We start from the raw sequence: 22,977 nt of genomic DNA, 5'->3' as shown, positions 1-22,977 counted from the left end.
ACTTCAAACTATATTACAAGGCTACAGTAACCAAAACACCATGGTACTGGTACCAAAACAGAGATATAGACCAATGGAACAGAACAGAGGCCTCAGAAATAATACCACACATCTACAACCACCTGATCTTTGACAAACCTGATAAAAACAGAAATGGGGAAAGGATTCCCTATTTAATAAATAGTGCTGGGAAAACTGGCTAGCCATATGTAGAAAGCTGAAACTGAATCCCTTCCTTACACCTTATACAAAAATTAATTCAAGAGAGATTAAAGACTTAAATGTTAGACCTAAAACCCTAGAAGAAAACCTAAGCAATACCACTCAGGACATAAGCATGGGCAAGGACTTCATGTCTAAAACACCAAAAGCTATGGCAACAAAAGCCAAAATTGACAAACGGAATCTAATTAAACTAAAGAGCTTCTGCACAGCAAAAGAAACTACCATCCGAGTGAACAGGCAACCCACAGAATAGGAGAAAATTTTTACAATCTACTCATCTGACAAAGGACTAATATCCAGAATCTACAAAGAAACAAATTTACAAGAAAAAAGCAAACAACCCCATCAAAAATGGAAAAAGGATATGAATAGACACTTCTCAAAAGAACACATTTATGCAGCCAACAGACACATGAAAAAATGCTCATCATCACAGGCCACCAGAGAAATGCAAATCAAAACCACAGTGAGATACCATCTTAAACCAGTTAGAATGGTGATCATTAAAAAGTCAGGAAACAACAGGTGCTGGAGAGGATATGGAGAAATAGGAACACTTTTACACTGTTGGTGGGACTGTAAACTAGTTCAACCATTATGGAAGACAGTGTGGGGATTCCTCACGGATCTAGGACTAGAAATACCATTTCACCTAGCCATCTCATTACTGGATATATACCCAAAGGATTATAAATCATGCTGCTATAAAGACATGTGCACACATATGTTTATTATGGCACTATTCACAATAGCAAAGACTTAGAACCAACCGAAATGTCCATCAATGATAGACTGGATTAAGAAAATGTGGCACATATACATCATGGAATACTATGCAGCCATTAAAAAGGATGAATTCATGTCCTTTGTAGGGACGTGGATGAAGCTGGAAACTGTCATTCTGAGTAAACTGTTGGAAGGACAGAAAACCAAACACTGCATGTTCTCACTCATAGGTGGGAATTGAACAATGAGAACACTTAGACACAGGATGGGGAACATAACACACCAGGGCCTGTCATGGGGTGGGGGGAGAGGGGAGGGATAGCATTAGGAGATATACTTAATGTAAATGACGAGTTAATGGGTGCAGCACACCAACATGGCACATGTATACATATGTAACAAACCTGCACATTGTGCACATGTACCCTAGAACTTAAAGTATGAAAAAAAACAAGGAAATGAAAAGGTGTTCCATAAACAATTAACAAAGGCAATGTAAAGACAATGTGTTTTTACACATTGTCTTTACACAATGGTCCAATTGATATATCACCCAAGACTGCTGAATTGTCATCCAATAATTTATGTTTTCATTTGACTAAAATGGAAAATGAATATTTTCAACCAACAGAAATATATGTTAATACAACATGCATATTATAATAAAATTTTTATATAAGAAAATTTAAATCATCATATTACATAAAAGAATAAAACTTGGGTTTCCATACCTGTGGCCTATCAACATTACGTCAAAGATCATTTTGCCCACCTTGCTCAAAAGAGGGTTTTCCTATGATATTTTTGAGTAGAGCTCCTTGGCCTTAACTAGCTCACTTTAGAGCCTGAAAATTATTACCCTTATAGCCTCGCAGACACTAGAACTCTGTTTGCCCAAATGTATACAAGGACAAAGAAAGTGTGGCCTTTCTGCTTCAAACTGCAAAATTCTCCTGCCAAGCAGCAAAAATGTCCCACCTAGACATAGCAGCCCTACTCAACAGTGAGTGCAGGAAACAGCCTTGCTAGAGACAGTATCTCCTGGACAGCTCTACTGGTTGGAGCACCAAGCTCCTGGTCTCTTGTAGTATCATATGAGGACAAAGTTAAGCTGACTTTCTGTTCTCCAACTGAGAGTAATCTGGTCAATCACAAAATCACAGAAATTTCCTATTACCAAAAAGCAAATATGTATTTTCCAACCACCAAATAGTACATATTATCTGCTCGTTTATTTTAATGCAAAACTATTAACAAGTAATATGTGTTGAGTATAAAATCACATTATATATAGAAATAATCACTTTCCCCCAATACCACCACCCTCACCAGAAGTAACCCTCCCAAATCTTTTTTGTGCATTTATAGATATAGATAATGTCTTAGTCCATTTGGGCTGTTACACCAAAATATCATAGACTGGGTATTTGAAAAAGAAGAGAAATTTATTTCTAACAGTTCTGGAGGCTGGGAAGTCCAAGATCAAGATTCCAGCAGAATCACTGTCTAGTGAGGGTCCCCTTCCTGATTCATAGCTGATATCTTCTTGCTGTGTCCTCATACAGTAAAAGAAACAAAGAAGCTCTCTGGGGCCTCTTTCATGAAAGGGCACTAATAAAAACGAAGTATTGATAAAAAGGACACTAATACAAAAGGGTACTATAATAAAGGACACTAATCCTATTTATTAGGGCTCCCCTTTATAATCAAATCACTTCCCAAAAGGCCCCACCTCCTAATACCATACATTCAGAGTTAGAATTTTAACCTATGAATGTTGGGAGGTCACATTCATATCATGGTCAATAATAAAAGCAATAGTCAAAATATATCTAGCACTTACTATGTGCCAGGATTTGTACCAAACACTTTTAGAAATTCTAAATCATTTACTTCTTATAATAATAAGGACTTGATTTCTATGAGACTTGCTATTTAACTTAACAATATATCTTGGAAATTTTTCAAAGGGTATGGTAAGGGTGGAATAAATTTCAGTGCTTCTGTAAAATTATATTAAACTGTGACTTACATTCTCTATATTCCTAAATTTTCACAGTACATTTGAAGTGGAAGTACAGGATAGATTAGTACAGGAAGATTTTATATTCTTCTCTTTCAAAATCTATAGCAAATGCTAAACAAGAGCACTGTGGACCACATAACTTTTCTCCAAAAAGATTATAAAGTATGAGGAAGAGATAACTGCTGTCAATTTACCCTCCTTCAACTTACCGAAAAGCAAAGGGAATTGTTCATGGGAATTGGTAGAGAGAGGTAGAAAAAGGAAAGAAATATTAAAAACACTTCAAACTAATTGGTGTATATTTTTTAAAACTACATAAATAAGTTTACTATACGAAGTAGAAATAAATGGAAGTATTTTGCAGGGTTTGCATTCTACCTAAAAGGCCAGGTCTGAAATGAGTGAAAGAACAGCCAGAAGACAAAGGACTTGGAAAATTTTAGGAGACGTTTTCATCTTCATAGCTTCCTGATGCCAAAAAATGAAGGAAAGATTTAATAATATCTTCAGTACAGCAAAACCGTGACCCTCAAATATCAGACTTAATATTCTCATTTGATGTTTCATAAACTTCTACAAGTTTCCCAAGGAGAGCAAGTACTTTTTTTCTCCAAATCCTTTTTATGGAAAGCTAGAATGTTTCCAGAGGAATCTATGAACCATATTCATTCACACATACAAAGAGAAAAAGCTAAAGTTGTTCACTAACGAGTTGATAAATTGCAACCCAGCTCGGAGTTGATTCTTATGGAATTGTTTTGCTACGTATTGAAATGACAGAAGTGTAATGTCTGTTGTTTCTGTATATGGATTACATCTAGCAAAGTATAGGATAACAGAAAATCATACTATCCTACTAAAAAAAAAATCTGTTATGTTTGTTTTATATATTCCATCAAACATGTTGGCTTAAATATGTGTAATCTGATAAAGGACATATCACCTGGATGTTTCTTGAAGGGATGACAGAGGTTTAGGCTTGTGAGTCAAATGCAGGATGGTATTTTGGAAGTGCATGATAGGAAATTGCAAGGATCCTGTTCCAAAACTCATTTTTTTAAAGAGGTACTTGAATGCCAAAGAGTCTGAGTGTTACATTGCCAAGGTGCACTCTAAAGGCAAGGGTCATGTAGTGTACACTCACAAAGATGACAGCAAGAGTGTAGCAGTCTCATAGGAGGCAGATCCTTACTAAGAGGGAATCTGTTTCTTTCACCCAAGATGTTGGCCTCCCTATTCTATCTGCTTTCATGTCAAATTCAGTCCACCACACCACCTAAGAAAAAAATCATCCAATTCCTTCGCTTATAAAGTAAGACGTTTACTTCTGCAATATAACACTCCACAAAAACTACCAAGTGGTCTAGAGGTTACAAAGTCTAGCCCACACTTCATAGCCCAAGAGAGAGCTACAGTTGTTGAATATTCATGTTACTGGGCCAGTCAGCCTCAGAGAACTCCAGCTTCCAGTCACTGAGTACAAGTATTCAGTAAAAGAGAGAGGCCTATGAATGTCTTTCCAACTGACCCACTTCAACAACTCCAACCGTAAAGGTCAGTATATAAGGTGGGTTAAGGAACACAAGTTGAGTGTCTTTGCTACATTTGTTTAAATTTTCATAATTTTATCCCTACTTGTAAGAGGATGAGTGAGAGATTAGAATATCTGAGAGAAGAAGACAGCATTTTTAAATGTGGGCAGCAGATTCAATTTAAGAAACAGCTTAAGAATACCAATCTCAAAATTCAAGCAGAAAGTACATTACAATATATCAACCAAAAACATTAGCTACTAAACAAACCACATCTGTCTATTGCTTTAATTTTAATTGAGGTTATACTGTTTTGTTTGCCATTCATCTTACAAGACAAATGATATTTAGTATTTGCCTAGCACTTCATTTTGAACACTCAACACAATTAATCCTTACAATAACCTTATCAGGTAGGCAGCAAAGTTCTTGCTTTATATGGCAATGTTCAGTCTCAAGAGAGGTTTAGAGACCTGTCCAAGAACAATCAGTTTTTAGGTGAGAGAACTCAAGTCTCCCATGTTTCAGTCCAATGACATTATGCCACAGCTATTTCCTAAGTCACTTAAGTCCCCAAATGAAAATGTGGCAACAGTCACAGAGGGTTAATTAAGGAAAAGGAACTTGTGAGACTCTAATGACTTATAAAAGCAGTTATTAAAAATGGTTCTCTTGGACCCTGAAGCCACTAATGAATTGATTTATTAATACTGGACTCTCATTATCTTGCCTGAAATCCCCCAGGTTGAATCATGCAGAGTGTCTCAGATCCTGAAATAAGATATCTCTCAGTCAGTAGGAACCAGAATATGCAAAAGAGAAATGAGGCCTCACCTGTTGTAGAGGCAAGACTTTCTCAAGACTTTTGTTAGTCCCTGAGATAATCTGCTTCCTGGAATTAAAATCATTCAATTAAAAAAAAAAAAAAGAAAAACTTTTTAAAGGAAAACATTTTTATTTAAATATTTATTCGGAATATTTAGACCAACAGTTTAAATTCTCCTTAATTAAATTAAACCGTAAGAATAATTACGCAAGGTCAGAAGAAAGTTAAATTGATATCAAAAGCAAACAAACAAAACAAAACAAGGAAACAAACAAAAAACGCCTCATGTTCACACTGAATGACATTTTGTAACTCTAATAATTATGTGTCCTTCATCAAAGAACTTCTGGTATTTTGTGCCTGAACTCCTAAGAATATTTTATGTAAGTATACTTAGGAGCTTAGGCACAAAATGCCAAAAGTGAAATGCCAAAATACAAATGTGAAACTCTTGCCGATTTGGAATAGAATGTTGCAATTCTTTAAGATGATATTGGTCAAGTGGGTTAGGCCAGGATATTTATGCAATTCAGTAAGATAATTTATTTTCGTCTGGTGAGACTACAAAAATTTCTTTGCTATCACCATCCTACTTTGCAATTTAGTCGAATTTAATAAAATAAAATGTCATCTTAGCCTGTTAATGTCTTCTCTTAAAATGTATCTTATATGATTTAAAAAAAAATTGTTTATTAATTTTGTCTATAAGCTTCCTATATAATGAATAGATATGAAGATAAATTGTTCATAGGTTTTCTAAGAATGGGTCTTTGAAATGTTAAATAGAATATGAGGGCAGATCATTTTTTTCAAAATTTAAAATTAAATATGTTGATCCCAAGGCTATCATTAGAAGTTAGCTTTATAACTGAGATGACTCTATTTTCTTCTTTTTTCCAAAATTGTTCTGTCAATTATTTAATTCTGCTTTTAGTGGACTCAATAATATTGCTGTCTGGCTCTTTTCAGTGTTTAGCATAACATTACAATAACTGAGAATACACTATAAAAAACAAAACAGTATAATGAAGCTTCAAGACCAGCTCTGATAAAAGTTTGCCTTCTCAACAAGGTTCAACCATTGCTTCCACCACCACATGGCCCTGAGTTTCTTAGGTAAACATATTTAACTGCAATTTCTTACCTATCCTTGTCAATGTCTTCATTCAACTGAATTCAAATACCCTGAAAATTGAGTACTTCGATTATATTTATCCCAAAAAGTACCTAAAAGAAGTTTATATTCTGAAATGTCATTAAGCAACTGTTTGTTGGATTTGGTGCGTTCATTCTGATGTCTTATATTTGATTTCAATAAAATGAGATCTCAGCCTGAGGTACAGGGCACCCAGCCATCTTCAGAGTCATTGGGTTATGGTAAGCATTACACATAATCCCAAATGGTAAAGTCCTTCTGACACTCCATTTTGGCAATTTAGCCTTTTGGTGAGAGTAAGTCTGCTTGATGGATGATCCTGAACAGAAGTTATGTGATCTCTGGCCTTCATGTGATAGAAAACATTTTTTTTTTAGAAAAACGGTGTCTTGTATAATCCATCATGAAACAATCTTTCGATTTATCTGTTGTGACTCCAGTCTTCCGGCACCAATGTAAATGTGCTTCAGATCATGTTAGTCCCAGTTCAGATGAAATTCTGCATTTGACAATCCACACACCATCGCCAGCTGGAATGAGGCCTCCTTGAGTTAACACACACATTTAAGATCCAGGCCCAGATACAGAACAAGCTATTTGTTGAACATAGATCATGTATGAACCCAACAGATGTAGAAATGCAGCTATAGCCAGATCCACAGTGCAGGCAGGCAGGATTTGCTATGGCCCAACTATGCTGACACCCGGGGGCCATCTGGTCTTCTCCACACCACCAATTAGCACTAAAAGTGTCATTTGTGATGTCAAAGTGGGAGGTGTTTTTTTTTGTTTTTGCTGTTTTTTTTTTTTTTTTTTTTTTTTTGTCTCAAGTAGCCACATTGCTCATCAAACAACCACCAAACATTTTTTCATGGTGTTTGCGTAAGTGAGAACCAAGAGGAGAAAGACCTTGGCGCATTAGAAAATAGAAAACCACCTATTGCTGCTTGAAATGCTTTCTGGCATAGTGAAGGTTTCATTTCTGTTTTGGCTGTGGTTTCACAACCTTAAAGAAGCCAAACTGTGGACGTGTAAGTTACTTGATTACTTAAAATTCAAATTCTTCAATCAGTCACTGCCTCTCCATTTCAAATAGCATACAGTGAACAATCTGTTTGCAATAATAATAGGCATAACATTTTCCCACTTCCCCCTAGCTAAATGGATGCTGATACTAGAACTCTGTGTTTACTTTTGCACCTGAATTCCTCTGTGGTGAGTATTGGGGAGATTCATATTCCAAGAGAGATTCCAAATGGCATTCTGGCAGATGACAAAGAATACAAATGCAGTTCATTTTTATATTAATTTATAGGCAGCCTTATCCCAAGCCCCTTGGGCATCCTAGCAAAATTAGAAAAAAGAAAAATAACTACAAACATTTATCCAAGTGAAACATATCCAAATAAAACCAAGATCAAGAGCTCAAAATAAATAGTGCTATAATGAATGTTGCAAGCTACAAAAATAAAATAAAATTAAAAAAAAAAGTTTAAATTACTCAGAGCTCTTGAGGCTGAAGATGTGATCAACCAATTAAGAGTTGCAAAGCATTTTGGAGCTATAAAGCTTCCTATCAATGAAAGTGTTTATGAGTTTGGAATAAAGATTCACAAGAAGATGCCCTTCTCAGCCAACCCTATCCTGATTGCAGCCAGCAGAAATAATTCCAGGTCTGCAAGCTGCTCCTAGCGATCGGGGCAGGACCCGGAGCAGAAGTTTACTTTTTTTTATTTCATATATGTTTCAAAATAAATTGACATAAATCAATAGATCCCTTCTACAAAAGAAGCTGAATAATTTTATCCTTAATAGAAATAAATTACTGGCTTTTAATGGTGAAATTGAAAGAGTAGAAATCATGATATTGAATGAAGAAATAAATTGTTTTAAATACCTATTAAGGTGTTAGTCAATTAACTATACTGTATTATCTATTTACCTTAGAGTAGGGGGCAGGGAAGGGCTTTTTCCTAGAAATAATGCAAGGATATAAATCATCTTAATGTCAGAATATGTTTACATGGAATCTTTGATTCAAAAACCCAATTCGTGATGTTAATTGATGTCTGGATTTAAATATTTAGACCCTTTTATGTGAAGTAGAAACAAACAAGTAAACTTTAATAAATGAATTAACTTAATATTTTTAATATGTAGTTACATAATGAAAATAATTGACCTGGTCTTATGTTTTAGGGCTCTGGTACATAGAAACCAGTAGTGAATTTAGCGTGGGTCCAAGAAGTTGGCACTGCCCTCTGAACCATATATAAGAGATGTTACTGAGTCAAATCCTAGAGCAATGCCAAGATCACATCTACAGTCAAGTTGTTGAGATCTTAGTCCAGGCACAACTGTCAATGCACCACTACCATGTGGAAACCATATAGCAACAATTTTAACAAGCTTTGCTTTCTTTGAATGATTTAAATTTAAATGTGAAAGTGAGAGAGCAATAAAACTCAAAATATGGCATCAGCAAATGTGTTCAAGATTGTAACCCAATAGGATTTCTGCCAACACTAAAAAATATTTTCAGCTTTTTTTCATATTTAAATTCAATTATAAGTTGTATAAGTGTAAAGAAATTACATAGTACAATATACTAGTTCTCATACTTACATTTAAGCAGAAGAGCCCTGGGCATATACATGGGTTTTTAGTAAAATCTTTCACAAAATGTCAAAATTTTATTTTATTTTCTTTTGAGACGGAGTCTTGCTCTGCTGCCAAGGCTGGAGTGCAGTGGCGCCATCTTGGCTCATTGCAACCTCCGCCTCCCGGGTTCAAGCAATTCTCCTACCTCAGCCTCCGGAGTTGCTGGGACTACAGGCGCGTGCCACGACGCCAGGCTAAGTCCAAAACAGATAAAAATAGAGTTGTCCTATGGAAGCAAGACCAGGGGTCTTAGGCTTCCTGGTTTGGCCTCCTCTTTCTCATATCGCATCATAATTATTTGTTTACTTGTTGTATTCCTCCATATTATCATAAGCTCTTTAAAGACTGTGACTGCCTTGTTTCTTTATATTCTATGGTACTATGCACACAGGCTGTGGTACACAGCCTGACCATAGTTTTAATAATGTTGAAAAAAAAAGGGGGAGGGAAGAAAGGAGAATGAGAAGGAAGGAGGCGAAATAAGCAGATGCTTGGAACTTAAAAGTGCCACTCACTACACGTGATGATAATTAGTATTCATGTGTGGCTACTCTGGACAATGAGTGGTGAAAGTTGTTAACTCAGATGGGCTTTTAGAAGGCAAGCATGCAGATAGGTTCATAAAAGTGTTCCCATAGCACTTTGCACATTTTTCCATTATAACATTCAACATTTTTCACTTCAGTGTCTGTTAACATATGCCTGTGTTCCAACAAGACTGAATGTACTGAAAAGATGATGACTATTTCTTATTCAAATTTGTGTCCTGGACAATTTACAGAATGCCTGGACATAGTAGGTGCCCAATAAATACTTGTTGAATGAATAATCTCTTTACAGGTTTTTCAAAATTTTGTGAGGAAAAGTAGTACTTAATTATAAAATTTTCATCTGAGATATTTCAGTGTATGTTTTAATTGTCATATATAGAAAAGCATGACTAGTTAATTTGTTATTAAGTAGGATGCATGTATTTTTGTTCAGTATAATTTATTCATTGAAAACATTACCTCCTAGCTCTTTTAAAAATGCTTACTGTACAAATTTTGTTTTACAATTGTGAGAAAATTAGTATCAGCCACGGGCCAAAAATTTAGATGATGATCAATTATGGACATGATTGTATGTCTACCTGATGAAAATACATATGTATTTAGAGTGATGATTTTGAAGACCTATTTACAGATGTTTAAAATAGTATTATTTAGCACAAAGGACATACACTCTAATGTGTGGATAATACAATATTTCTATGAATTTGTTCATATAATAATTTTGTTGATGGTTGGAATGAGAGCACTCTCTCCTTTCCAGTAGCATAAATTACTTACAGATTAAGATGAATTACATTCTGACAATTTATAAATTCAGTAACTCAAGGTATTTTAACTTATGACTTATAAGAACACTTTTTCTTCTTAGTAGAGATTAAATAACATCTGCTTTTCAGATAGTATAAAAGGAAAGGAAACTAATGCTTTTGAATACGCTAATGTGACAAGAATTTTATTTTGTTTTTACAGCATTTGATTATATCTGATTCCTTTTTCTGGTTGGTATGTGATAGGAGAACAATGAATAAAGCCACAGGTGCCGCAGGAGAAAGAGGCACTGAGCCCTAGTCACTGGCATATGCACACTACCTGTTTATTGCTGATTTAGAGTGGCTCAAAAATCATACTTACTACTTTGGAATTGAATTAACACACAAAAGTGAGAATGATGCCTAGCTCCTTTGAAGATAGAATTGAACCCAAAATGATCTTGAAAATTAATAGAAGTAACAACAAACACTTAACAGGAAGGCAATCAAGAAAGAAAAACAAATACCTGACATGAATTGAGGATGCAGAAAAATGGGTTTGCCACAGAGGCTAGGAGGTGCCATTGTGAATTATGAACTGAATATGAGTCAGCAGCACACTGCTATTATTTTTACAACAAGCAAGATAGGGGAATGCACTAACAAGAACATAATATGCAAGACCCGTGAAGCAATTGTCCCGTTGGGCCTTGGTCAGGCACTTAGGAGAGTACGATATCCAGTTCAAGGTCCAGAAACTAAAGAAGGATAAGAAAACTTGGAGAGAGACAAAAGAAAAGCAACAGAAAAGATTAAAAGTTCAAATAAAAGAATCTATAAAGAATTGGAAATCATAGAGAAGAGCCTGCAAAACAGCAACTTTCTTCAATGTTCAGTTAGTTACATGTTTTTCCCATAAACTTTGCACTTAGGGAGGAGATTTTGCAATCCTCTCTTGGGCGCCTTGTGGTCTTTTAATGACAATGGATTAAAATACTCTTTAGGTTGGCAGTGATAGGAAGAGGAAGAAATATTAGAAGCTAACTCTGCCTCAGTTTCTTAATTTAAATGAATTTTGTATAGCCTTGTGCAGAATATTTGTTACTAGTACCTCAAACTTAAAATAAATTTCTTCTGTCAAAAATCTATTTTTCATCTTTGATCCCCTTATCTATTTAGTGGCATCACTATGCCTCCAGTCACCCAAGACTGACAAGGATCCATCTTTGACCTCTCCTTCTCTGTTACCAGACACACTCCATTAATGATGAAGTTCCATTGATTCTACGCACTAGAAATTCTGACTCAACTCCTTCCTCTCCATTCTTCCTGTTCTTATCTTCATCTAGACCTTATCATCTCTTTCTTGGACTGTCTCCATGGATTCCTAACTGTGTATTCTCACTCAAGCTTATTCTCCACACATATTTGATTTAATCCCTTCTCTGCTGGAAGACTTCAGCTGGCCCTATGTATGCTTCTTAAGAGACTAAATCAAAGTTTTGTAGCATGACATGCAATACTTTTCATGTCCACAAACTAGCTGCTGGCCTCAATCCCTTTACATCTCTTCCAAATATCCTATATTTCAGCCACATTGAAATACCTTACCACTTTCTAACTATGATTCAATATCCGTTCATGTCTTTATGATTTTACAGTAAGTTTCTTGCTCTGCCTGAAATGTTTCCATCACCTTGTCTATCTCCTGGACTCCTATGCTTTTGCATTTTTTGTGAAACTATTACTAGAAATGACATTTCTCCCAAAATCCCCATAAACCCATGTCCAGAATCTAGGTTAGATTTCTTGCCTGTGTGCATCCTTGTGCTTATTTCCTTTATACACTTTTTGTACTCTATGTTAATATCTGGCAGGTCACCATCTCTCCATTCATTCTACAAACTCTTTGAAAATAGAAAATATATCATTTACTGTTGTTATATCTCTTTCTTAGAGCTTGAAATATAATGGGCAATCAAAAAATGTCTTCCATCAAAAAAATGTTTCCCCACTGGATTGCAGATGCCTTAAGTAAACACATCATCTTGTATTCATCTTTGTGTATTTATTGAATGAAACTTGAAAGAATAAATGATTTAACATCATTTGTTGCCAAACTCATAAGTTCTTTAGCTCTCTCATAAGTTCCTATTCATAAGATGATTTAAAAAATTATTATTAACATGCAGGTTGGGTTCTAAACAAGCTGCAGGATACCTCAGAAATATGATCTGTCATTGACTCTCACCTGCATTCCAGAAACTTAGCCAGGGAAAATTGTCATCAACTGAATTACATCTGTGGAGCTAGCAAAGTTATGCAAATAATAACCAGCCACATAAATGGATGTGATGTTTTCCTTACAAGAAAAGAAAAGAAATTATTAGTTCTAGATAAACATTGGCAGCAGTTAGAGTTGTATCTGCCGGTTAACCCAAGGAAAGAATATCCTTTCAACCACTCCTCAACAGTCAATCCCAGGGGTGATCACTGTTCAGATTTCTGTCATTGTAGTTTTTCGTTGTGCCTATTTTTGAGCTTCACATAAATATATGTGTACTCTTTTGTGCCTGAATTCCTTTCATTTAGCATATCTTTGAGATTTACGTTGTCTATTCATTTTTGTTTATTCATTGATTTGCTCTGTAGTATTCAATTTTGCAAATGTGCTACTCTCCACTAATTTGTTTTCTACTGATAATTTCTTCAATGTTTCCATGTTTGGGATATTAGGATAAAGCTATCTTTTGTAGATAAATATCGTATTTCTCTTGGGTAAGAGTGGAGAGTGGATTCCTGGGAGAGAAACACCTGAGAGTGGAATTGCTGGGTTACAGGAATTGCTGAATACATTTAAATTGTAAGCAAGTGTCAAAGTAGTTGTATCACTTTACAGTTTCATCAGCAATGTAGGAGAGTACCACTTGCTCTTGCTCTTTTCCTTGCCAAAATTTGGTGTGCATGATATATATTTTTAATTTTAGCATTCCGTTGTTGTAAAGAGGTATCTCCTTATGGTTTTCATTTTTATTTCCCTAATGAATAATGAGATTGAGTACGTTTTCATCATCCTTACTTTGTTATGTATATTTCCATCTGCCTGCTTTTTAATTGATTTGTCTTCATTATAAATAAGTGATATAAATTTTTTATACTGGTTACAAATCTTTTTCAGATATGTGTATTTTAAATATTTTCTACTAGTCTGTAACTTGTAAATTCATTTTTGTAAGGGCAAGTTTTAGTGAGCAGAAGCATTAATATTAATGAAATTTAATCAATCATTTTCTTCACATTTTAAGAAATATTTTTCCCAAAATTACAAATATGTTTTTCTGTTTTATACTAGAACCTTCATGCTTTTAACTTTTATGTATGGGTCTATGATTCATCACAAATATTTGTGTATGTTGTTAAATAATTGCCAATACTGATTTTTCTTCCCTAGATGAAGATCCAGGTGTTGCAGCAACAAAAGCACTGTCCTTTCCCAATTTAATTTACTTAATACTAACTTAAGTAAATTAAATACTAACTTAAATTAAAAAACAATCATATGTTTGTGAGCTAGTCCTGAAATCCATTCTGTTCCATTACCCCCATTAACCTTTGCATTAATACCTTGACTAATGTAGCTTTAAGTCTTAAAATAAGCCAATGCCAGTCCTCCAGTTTGATTTTTTTCAAGATTGGTTTGGGCATCCTATGTTTGTTGCATTTACATATAAAGTTTAGAAGCAGTTTATCTATTTTTATACAAAAATATCTAGTTTAGATTTTTTTTATTATACTTTAAGTTCTAGGGTACATATGCACAACGTGCAGGTTTGTTAGATTCTTTAATAGTTAGAATAAATCTACAGATTTGGGTAAAATTAATATAACAACACATTAATGTGGTATATATTTCATTTATTTATATAATATTTCATTGATCTCAACGTTTTAGAGTTTTAATTGTAGAAGTCTTCTGCATATTTTTTAAAAGTGTATTCCCATTGTATTTTTAAGATGCCTTTGCAAATAACATTTAAAAATTTAATTTTCTAATTGTTGATTACTATCTGCACAAATACAATTCAGTCTCATGTATTGGCCTTATATCCCATTAGTTGCTAATTTCATTAATTAGCTTTTAGACTGAAGTGCTGCAGTCAGGACCACATGAGGTAGCTAAAATTTGAGCAAAACCCAGAGTCTTATTTGCATGAAGAATCAGAAGACAGAACTCAGGAAATCAACGCAGTTAGAAAATGAGGAAGGTTAATCTAGAAAGGAGAGAGCAGAGTGTAAGCCTTAAATTCTGTATATCAATTTCTACTGCAATTTCCTCCACAGACAGGCTTCAAACAGACCAACTTAAAAAGCATAGCGATTTCAGCAGCTGACCATTGCAGTGGAGCCTAAATTTGGAGTTTGAGTCCAGCCATGCTAACTTTCTGCTAAACGAAATCAATACTCTTTGAAGATCAAAGCAGCATCATCAATCTCCATAATGTATTATTTATAATGTTGGGGATTCAGGTTGACTGCTGGTCATTGAAATGCTACATTGTAGTGAAACTGGATCATGATGTCTACCTCTAAAAAGTGTTCAGCTTTGTTCTGGCAGGCAGTTAACTATGGCTTACCATTATCTTAAGTGGATAATATAAAAACTTTATTGAAAATAATTTTTGACATATCTGTATTTAATAAAACATAATTTTAGTGTAACTATTTCTTAATAGGGAGCTGGCTAGAAGAGGGGAGTTTCCCTTGATTTTTGACACAAAGTACCCTACACCCGGCAAGACATGGTTCTAGGCATTAAGGCAGTTATAAAGCATTCCTAGGTTTAGAGTTATTTATAATGTGTCACCTTTTGAGGACCTTAATTACATATTGCTTCTTGTGAGACAGTAAATCTGATTTACTTTACAGTATAATTTCAGAATCATAATTCCAAAATGTTTTTATAAAAATTATTTTAAGTGTATTAATCATAATAGAGATACTAGTTAGCTTCCATTTTGCATGTAAAGTAAAACCATACACATCACTTTGATTGGATTTCCTTGTCACCTGAAATGTATGTTTATAAAAATTTTGGAGTCTAATAGACAAACCAAGTGCCAATATGTTATGCCCACTTTAAAATGCTGCTTAAATAATTCCTTTCTTTTCTATCAACTCCAAAGATATGCCTGATTTGTTTTTTCTAAGACCACCAGAATGCGTACAAAAGAACCAGCGGGTAGGCAAGGGCAGGAGCAAAACTGCAAATTCATTTTTTGGTCACCCAGCTTCAGGGAAGAAGGTGTGGTGGTGAGGTCTGTCGGCCTCCGGCAAAGGAGGCCAAGAGAGTCACCTGGTGAAGCTCTCGGACGGAGTTCCTACAGTCCCGACAGGAGTGAGGGACTGAGGAAGGCCGTGTGGCGCGCTGGCCGAGAGCGGCTTTTCTAGGAGTGGGAGGGCAATAGGCGGGGCACGGGCGTGTCGGGGGCGTTCCACAGGTGTGACCAGGTAAATCTTGGTCTCTTCGGATTGACGTCACCTGGCGCATGCCCAGTTGATCTGCACCTTCCCAGCGCCCGCTGCATTTTCGCGCGCGTGGGAAAAGTTAATGATGAAGAACCCGGAAGTGCACCATCTTGCCTCTGTTTGTCCAAACAATGCCAAAGAAAAAACTCATCTCTCACTTCTTCAAATGAGAAAAATAGTTTTAATTTGTATCATTATTCTCAATTGAGTCTCAAAAGTCCTATCTCACAATTGATGGAAGAGTAATGAGGTCCAATCCACAGAGCTTAACAATAGACAAACCACCTGTTTTGGTTTGTTTTCTACCCCACCCAAGATAGGACAGTATTGAAGGAGGCCTCCAGTTATAGTAGAAACTTTGAAATAGTTCAAGGAAGGAAGACACCCTCACCTGGAAAGAGTCAGAAAAATGGTGTGGATAATATATTATTGTTACTTAAAGTTATCTTAAGTGGATGAAAATTATTGAAATTCATTTCTGACATATTTGTCTCTAACAAAACATAATTTTATTGTAACTATTTCTTAATAGGGAGCTGGGTGGGAGGTAGGAGTTTCCTCTGATTTTTGTCACAAAGTACTTGTATTCATCCATTTTTTACGCTGCTGATAAAGACATACCCAAGACTGAGAAATTTACAAAAGAAAGAGGCTTATTGGGATTTACAGTTCCACATGGCTGAGGCAGCCTCACAATTATGGCAGAAGGCAAAGAGGAATAAGTCACATCTTACATGGATGGCAGCAGGCAAAGAGAGAGAGCTTGTGCAGGGAACTCCACCTTGTCAAGACGTATTCACTCTCATGAAAACAGCATGGGAAAGATCTGCCCCCATGATTCCATTACGTCCCATGGGGGTCCCTCCCACAACAAGTGGGAATTCAAGATGAGATTTGGGTGGGAACACAGCCAAACCATATCACTACCTTAAATCTCCTACACCTAGTGCATCAGTGAACGTTTCAAACACAAGTCTATGGGTAAATGCTTATTTCAGTCTTTTTTTAAGAATACACAAGCTATGGATCCATAGGAACATTCCTCTTGCTAAATTCAGAGTATTTCCTGTATCATACTCCAAAATGAGCAAATAGGCATTCCATTTGATTAATAGTCAATTGCTTTTTATCTAATCCATGTAAGTATATGAAACTGTTACTATTTTGCATGTGGCATTTTAAGATCACAAGAGAACTAGGGGGAATGGAAGCAATAAGTAAAGAATATTTTTGTGGGAAAAACACTTTTTTACACTTGTTTTAAAAACCAGTTTTATTGTTGTTCTATTCAAATTACAGTATAATATTTGCAAGAAAGTGCCTTGGCTTAAGAGCAAGATCTGTGGCCTGGGTGCTTTGGGCAGAAGGAAATAAGCACTGCCTCTGTGCCAAGTATATTCAACTCTGCTGAAACCCATAGGGTTTTCAGTTTCACCTGGAAGAAGACAGAGAATCATTTTGAGGCAGGGACTCTAAAGGGGACAGGAAATGAGTACAATGGGAGGGAAGGTTGACTTTTATTATTACCTCCCACTCAGCCTGAGAGACAGGTTTTTGAGCCTTTACAAGAGTGCCAAAACAAGAAGCAGAAGAAATTGTATAAATCAACGGTGAAACCCTGAGAGGATTCAATAGAGTCTGAGGGTCCAGTGAATATATGTAACGTGTCACGTGCATCCATGTGAAGAGACCACCAAACAGGCTTTGTGTGAGCAACAAGGCTGTTTATTTCACCTGGGTGCAGGTGGGCTGAGTCCAAAAAGGAGTCAGAGAAGGGAGATGGGGTGGGACAGTTTTATAGGATTTGGGTGAGTAGTGGAAAATTACAGTCAAAGAGGGTTGTTTTCTGGTGGGCAGGGGTCACAAGGTGCTCAGTGGGGGAGCTTCTGAGACTCATTGTTTGGGAGAAGGAATTTCACAAGGTAATGTCATCAGTTAAGGCAGGAACCAGCCATTTTCACTTCTTTTGTGACTCTTCAGTTGCTTGAGGCCATCTGGATGTATATGAGCAGGCTTGGGCTCAGAGGCCTGACATAATGAGTTAGGGAAAGGCCAGTGACCACCTCCCAGAACCTTTAATACTATAGATGACCATGCCCGGGTGCCACCAACAGAGCCTGGCTATGGGGAAAGACTTCACAGGGAATAGGCAAATATAGCAGGGACAAGGATGACACCGAGTCTTAATGAGGACCCCAAAACTGGAGGAATCTCCCTTTATATCTAGGGGAGGTTTAGAAAGGGCCTACATTCCTGAAGGCGCAAAACTGGCATTAAAATAGAGGAAATGCATCCATTAAAACTAAAGTGGCTTCATTTATACTCAGAGGTGGGGCTTTCAAGTTATACTTCCAAGCAGCTCTAAACCTAGAAACTTGCATCCTTGTATGCACAAGTGCTTAATTAACTATATCAGATGCATACTACCTCTTTTCGGAAGACACCTTCTCTGACTGTCACCAACTGTAGTTAAACATTAGCCAATCTGTGATATTGACCCTTAGGTCTCCCCTATTTTTCACAGCTCAGCAAATTCTTCCACAGACTGACCTTTTCTCAGGGGTACCCACATATCCATATAATTCCCTTTAGTCCTCTCCCCTTACATAATTTGGCCTAGTCACCTAAGAAAATGACATTTGCCCTTCCTCATCTATTTTTTGTTTTACTTTGAAATGACAACCAAAAAAAAGTTATTGAAATAAATATTTATTGAGTGAAGATGCAATATAATGCCTTACAGTTTATAAAATATACATTATTCTCTGTCTGCAGGGAGATTAAAATCTCCCAAGGTAAATGGGATGGTATATAAGTTACCAGAAAACAAGACGGAATGTGATAATTTAAAGAGATATTTAGCATATGAGCATTCAGAAAAAGAAAATGAGAATGTCCAGCATTTAAGAGACAATTAATAAATGTCAAATGCTATTCTCAGTGCTTTATGTTTGTTACCTCATTTAATCCTCACAATAACAGAGATAGTTACTATTACCTCTGTTTTTTTAATATGAGCACACTAACGCAGAGATTAAGTAACTTGTCTAAAGTCACATAGCTGAGAATTGGCAGAGCAGATCAGAATAGTATAAATTCACTACATCAAACAAAGAAAAACCCATAAACATTGAAATCAAATTAGAAACAGTAAAGGGCCACTTCCATTAACCTCTAAAAGCATCATGTTGAGAATGTTTGTCTTCTTTGTTTTTCATTTTTTACAAATTAAACAAAATTTCTTAAGTACAACCACCTAAAATTAAGTAGTTTCCTATTCAATTTTATTTTTCCAGGCTTTCATCATTATTTTGCAGTTGTATTGTTTTTACTTTCTTTGTAATCAGAAGTATTTCAGACAATGGGTAAAGCAGACGTTTACAGGCCAAACGGGAAATCTAATAATCAGATTTTTAAAAACCAATCTACAAATGAATCTCTGAAACACCACCTCCTCTTGCATTGAGAATATGAAACACCATCTCCCGTGATTGAGAACACCTATGGCAGGTAAGAACATGAATTAAACAGAAATACTGCCTTCTAGGAGTTTTTAAGATCATTTTCAGTTAAGATTCTGCCCTCTAAGAATTTCTCATATATGAGAGGAAGTAAGATAATTTAATAATTATAATTGAAAACAAATAGATGACATGTTAATTAAAATAAATAGAAAAATTGCTATTATCAATTTGGAGAAATTTTGTATTGGATGTCAGATACCCTTGAAGATCTTTAACGGCAAACTGACACACCTCTATGAAAATTGGTCAAATATCCTGTTACATAATTGACATTAATTGGATTTAAGCAACAAAAGAGTATTCTTAAAAACAAAAACAAAAACAAAATGAAACAAAACAAAAAAAGTAGCAGAAAAACTAGACCACACACACAGGCAGAATAAATTGCAGCACTAAGCTTCAGTTTGGTGAAGAGTTTTTCCAAACTGGAGAAAAGGCAGTTTCAGAATAAGGATCCACTTACTTCTTACCTCCAGTTTCCTCCTCTGTGTACATCTACCCACATATACACATACCACAACACTTACATTACTATAGAAAGCACATTTACAGACTGGGCGCGGTGACTCATGCCTATAATCCCAAAACTGAGAGGAGTAGGCAGGAGGATCACTTGAGCCGAGAAGTTCAAGACCAGCCTGAGCAACATAGGGAGACCCTATCTCTATGAAAAAATTTAAAACTTAGTTGGACATGGTGGTGCTTGTCTGTAGTCCCAGTTCCTCAGCAGGCTGAGAGGCTGAGGTGGGAGGATTGCTTGAGTCAGAGAGGTCAAGACTGCAGTTAGCTGTGATCATGCCACTGCACTCCAGCCTGGGTGACAGAGTCAGAAAGAAAGAAAAGAAAGAAAGAGAGAAAGAGGGAAAGAGAGAGAGAGGGAGGGAGGAAGGAAGGAAGGAAGGAAGGAAGGGAAGGGAAGGGAAGGGAAGGAAGGAAAGAAAGAGAAAGAAAGAAAGAAAGAAAAGAAAGGAAAGGAAAGAAAAGAAAGGAAGGAAGAAGGAAGGAAGGAAGGAGAGAGAGGGAAGGAGAGGGGGAGGGAGGGAAGGAAGAAAGTCATTTACATGTTTACTGAGGAATAATTATCTTCCTTTATTTTTGGAAATCAAGAATGTACATATTAAAAGCACATTTTCATATATCTTATTTCTAAAATTAGCAACCAAGATAAAATAATCAGACTATGACACCAGCATTTTGTTTTAATTAGTTTATTTATTTGAGGTTGAGGGTTCAATGTGTAGGTTTGTTAGATAGATAGGTACATTTTATGTCATGGGGGTTTGGTGCACAGATTATCTCCTCACCCAGGCAATAAGCATAATACCTGATAGGTAGTTTTCCAATCCTCTCCCCTCCTCCATCCTGAGGTAGCCCTGGTGTCTGTTTTTCTCTTCTTTGTGTTCATGTGTAATCAACGGTTAGCTCCCACTTATAAGTGAGAATATGTGATATTTGGTTTTCTGTTTCTGCACTAGTTCTCTTACAATAATGGCCTTTGGCTCCATCCATGTTGCTACAAAGAATATGATTTTATTCTTTTTTATGACTGTATAGCATTCCATGAACATCAGCATTTTCAATTATCACATTTTGAACATTCATATTCTATCAGAGAAATTTCCATAAATTATAGTATTTTGTTGTCAATTCCAGTGGATTTTATAATTTCCACCAATTAACTAGCTTATCAGTGAGTTATGTCTGCCTGTTATTTACTACCCATAAAGGAAACACTATATTAAGCTAAAGGATCATTTTCTGACTACTGCTTTCACTTATAATTTCATAGCTATATTTTTTCTTGATTATCAGATAAAACATCACTGAAAAAATGTGGCTTTGAAGCAATCCTTAGGAGATAACATAGAAAACTTTTGATTTAGAAGCTGAATGAATTTAATCAGGATCTCCTTCTAAAGTAAGAATAGACTATTCCTCCACCAAAGCCAGCATATTTTAAGCTACTTCCTCAGGTAGTATCATTACTTAAAATTGTGAGAACTCCAATAAGAAAGTGATTATTTACTTCTAAATTAAATAACTCAAATTAAATTTACTCTGATTACAATAGGTTGTAATTGTTATTTTGATCAAGAATAAAATTTGTGTCATTTGCTTCATAAAACTTCTGGCAGCATTTTTCCCCAATTTTGAGATCAATGAAAATTTTCCTTCTATTTTTTAAAGACTTATTTATTTTCTTGGAGCAGCTATAGATTCACAGGAAAAGTGAGAGATGACTACAAAGATTTCCTTTATATTCCCTGGCCCCACACATGCACAGCCTCCCCCATTATCAACATCCCACACTAGAGTGGTACATATGTTACAATTGATGAACTTACATTGACACATCATTATCACCTACAGTCCATAATTTACATTAGGGTTCATTCTTGATGTTGAACGTTCTATGGGTTTAGACAAATGTATAATGAGATGTATTCATGATTATAGTGAATACAGAGCATTTTCTTTCACTGCCCTAAAAATCCTCCGTGCTGTGCCTCTTCATCTCACCCTCCCCACAACCTCTAGCAACCACTATTCTCTTCACTGTCTTCATAGCTTTGCCTTTTTCAGAATGTGATAGGATTGGAATCATACAGTATGCAACCTTTTCAGATTAGCTTCTTACTTTTCTATTTTAAGTCATTGTTTTTCAAAGGAAATTTGATTTTGAACATTTCTCTGGGTAAGTAGAAGCTTCTGTTAAACATCAAAAATTATTCTAATTTGGAAAATACAGTTCTTTTAAGGCATTTCACAGATAGAACTCTGAGATGGCTACATAGAATGAGAAACCTGAAAGGTTTTTTGTTGTTAATTGATAGTTCGTAATTTTCTATTGGATTCTGACTTTAGGATTCTCTTTTTGTAATTTAAATTTAAGAAACCTTGGTAAATTCTTTCTGGGTAGAATTCCTTAACATTGAAAAACAATTACAATAATACTAATGATGCTTGACTACTGTTTTATAAGCATTTATTCTTATAAAATATTTTAAGAAGGATTGAAAAAATGAGTCTTTAATTATAATTCTATTATACTATTGGGACTTAAAAACAACCCAGGGTGAATCATTTTTCCCTTGGATATAAATGTCTTGGGAAATCCATTAATTAGTGAAGGCATCATATAGAAGTTATTGCTCCCCTTGAGATGTCTCTTTCTCAAATATAGAATTTGATTTATTTTGCCACTATGAAACTAAAAGACTTATTTATGTTTAATGATTTACTAAATTATAAATCACTTTGATTTCTCTAAATTGTCTTTTCAGTAGCAAAAAACAAAGTATACAAAAAGATCCTTCTCTGTAAGAACTAGATATGGAACATTTTTCCCCTATCCTGCTTTAAAAATGTAAAATTTATTTTCAAAATTACTTATTTGGCAAGTCTCAGAACTGTATTATCCAAGTTTTGCTTTTTTGTTAAAACATAACACATATACTCTAAAGTGCACAAA

This window comes from Colobus angolensis, unplaced genomic scaffold, assembly GCF_000951035.1.
Source record: "Colobus angolensis palliatus isolate OR3802 unplaced genomic scaffold, Cang.pa_1.0 Scaffold244, whole genome shotgun sequence".
Lineage (NCBI taxonomy): Eukaryota > Metazoa > Chordata > Mammalia > Primates > Cercopithecidae > Colobus > Colobus angolensis.
This window is presented reverse-complemented; position numbering follows the sequence as displayed.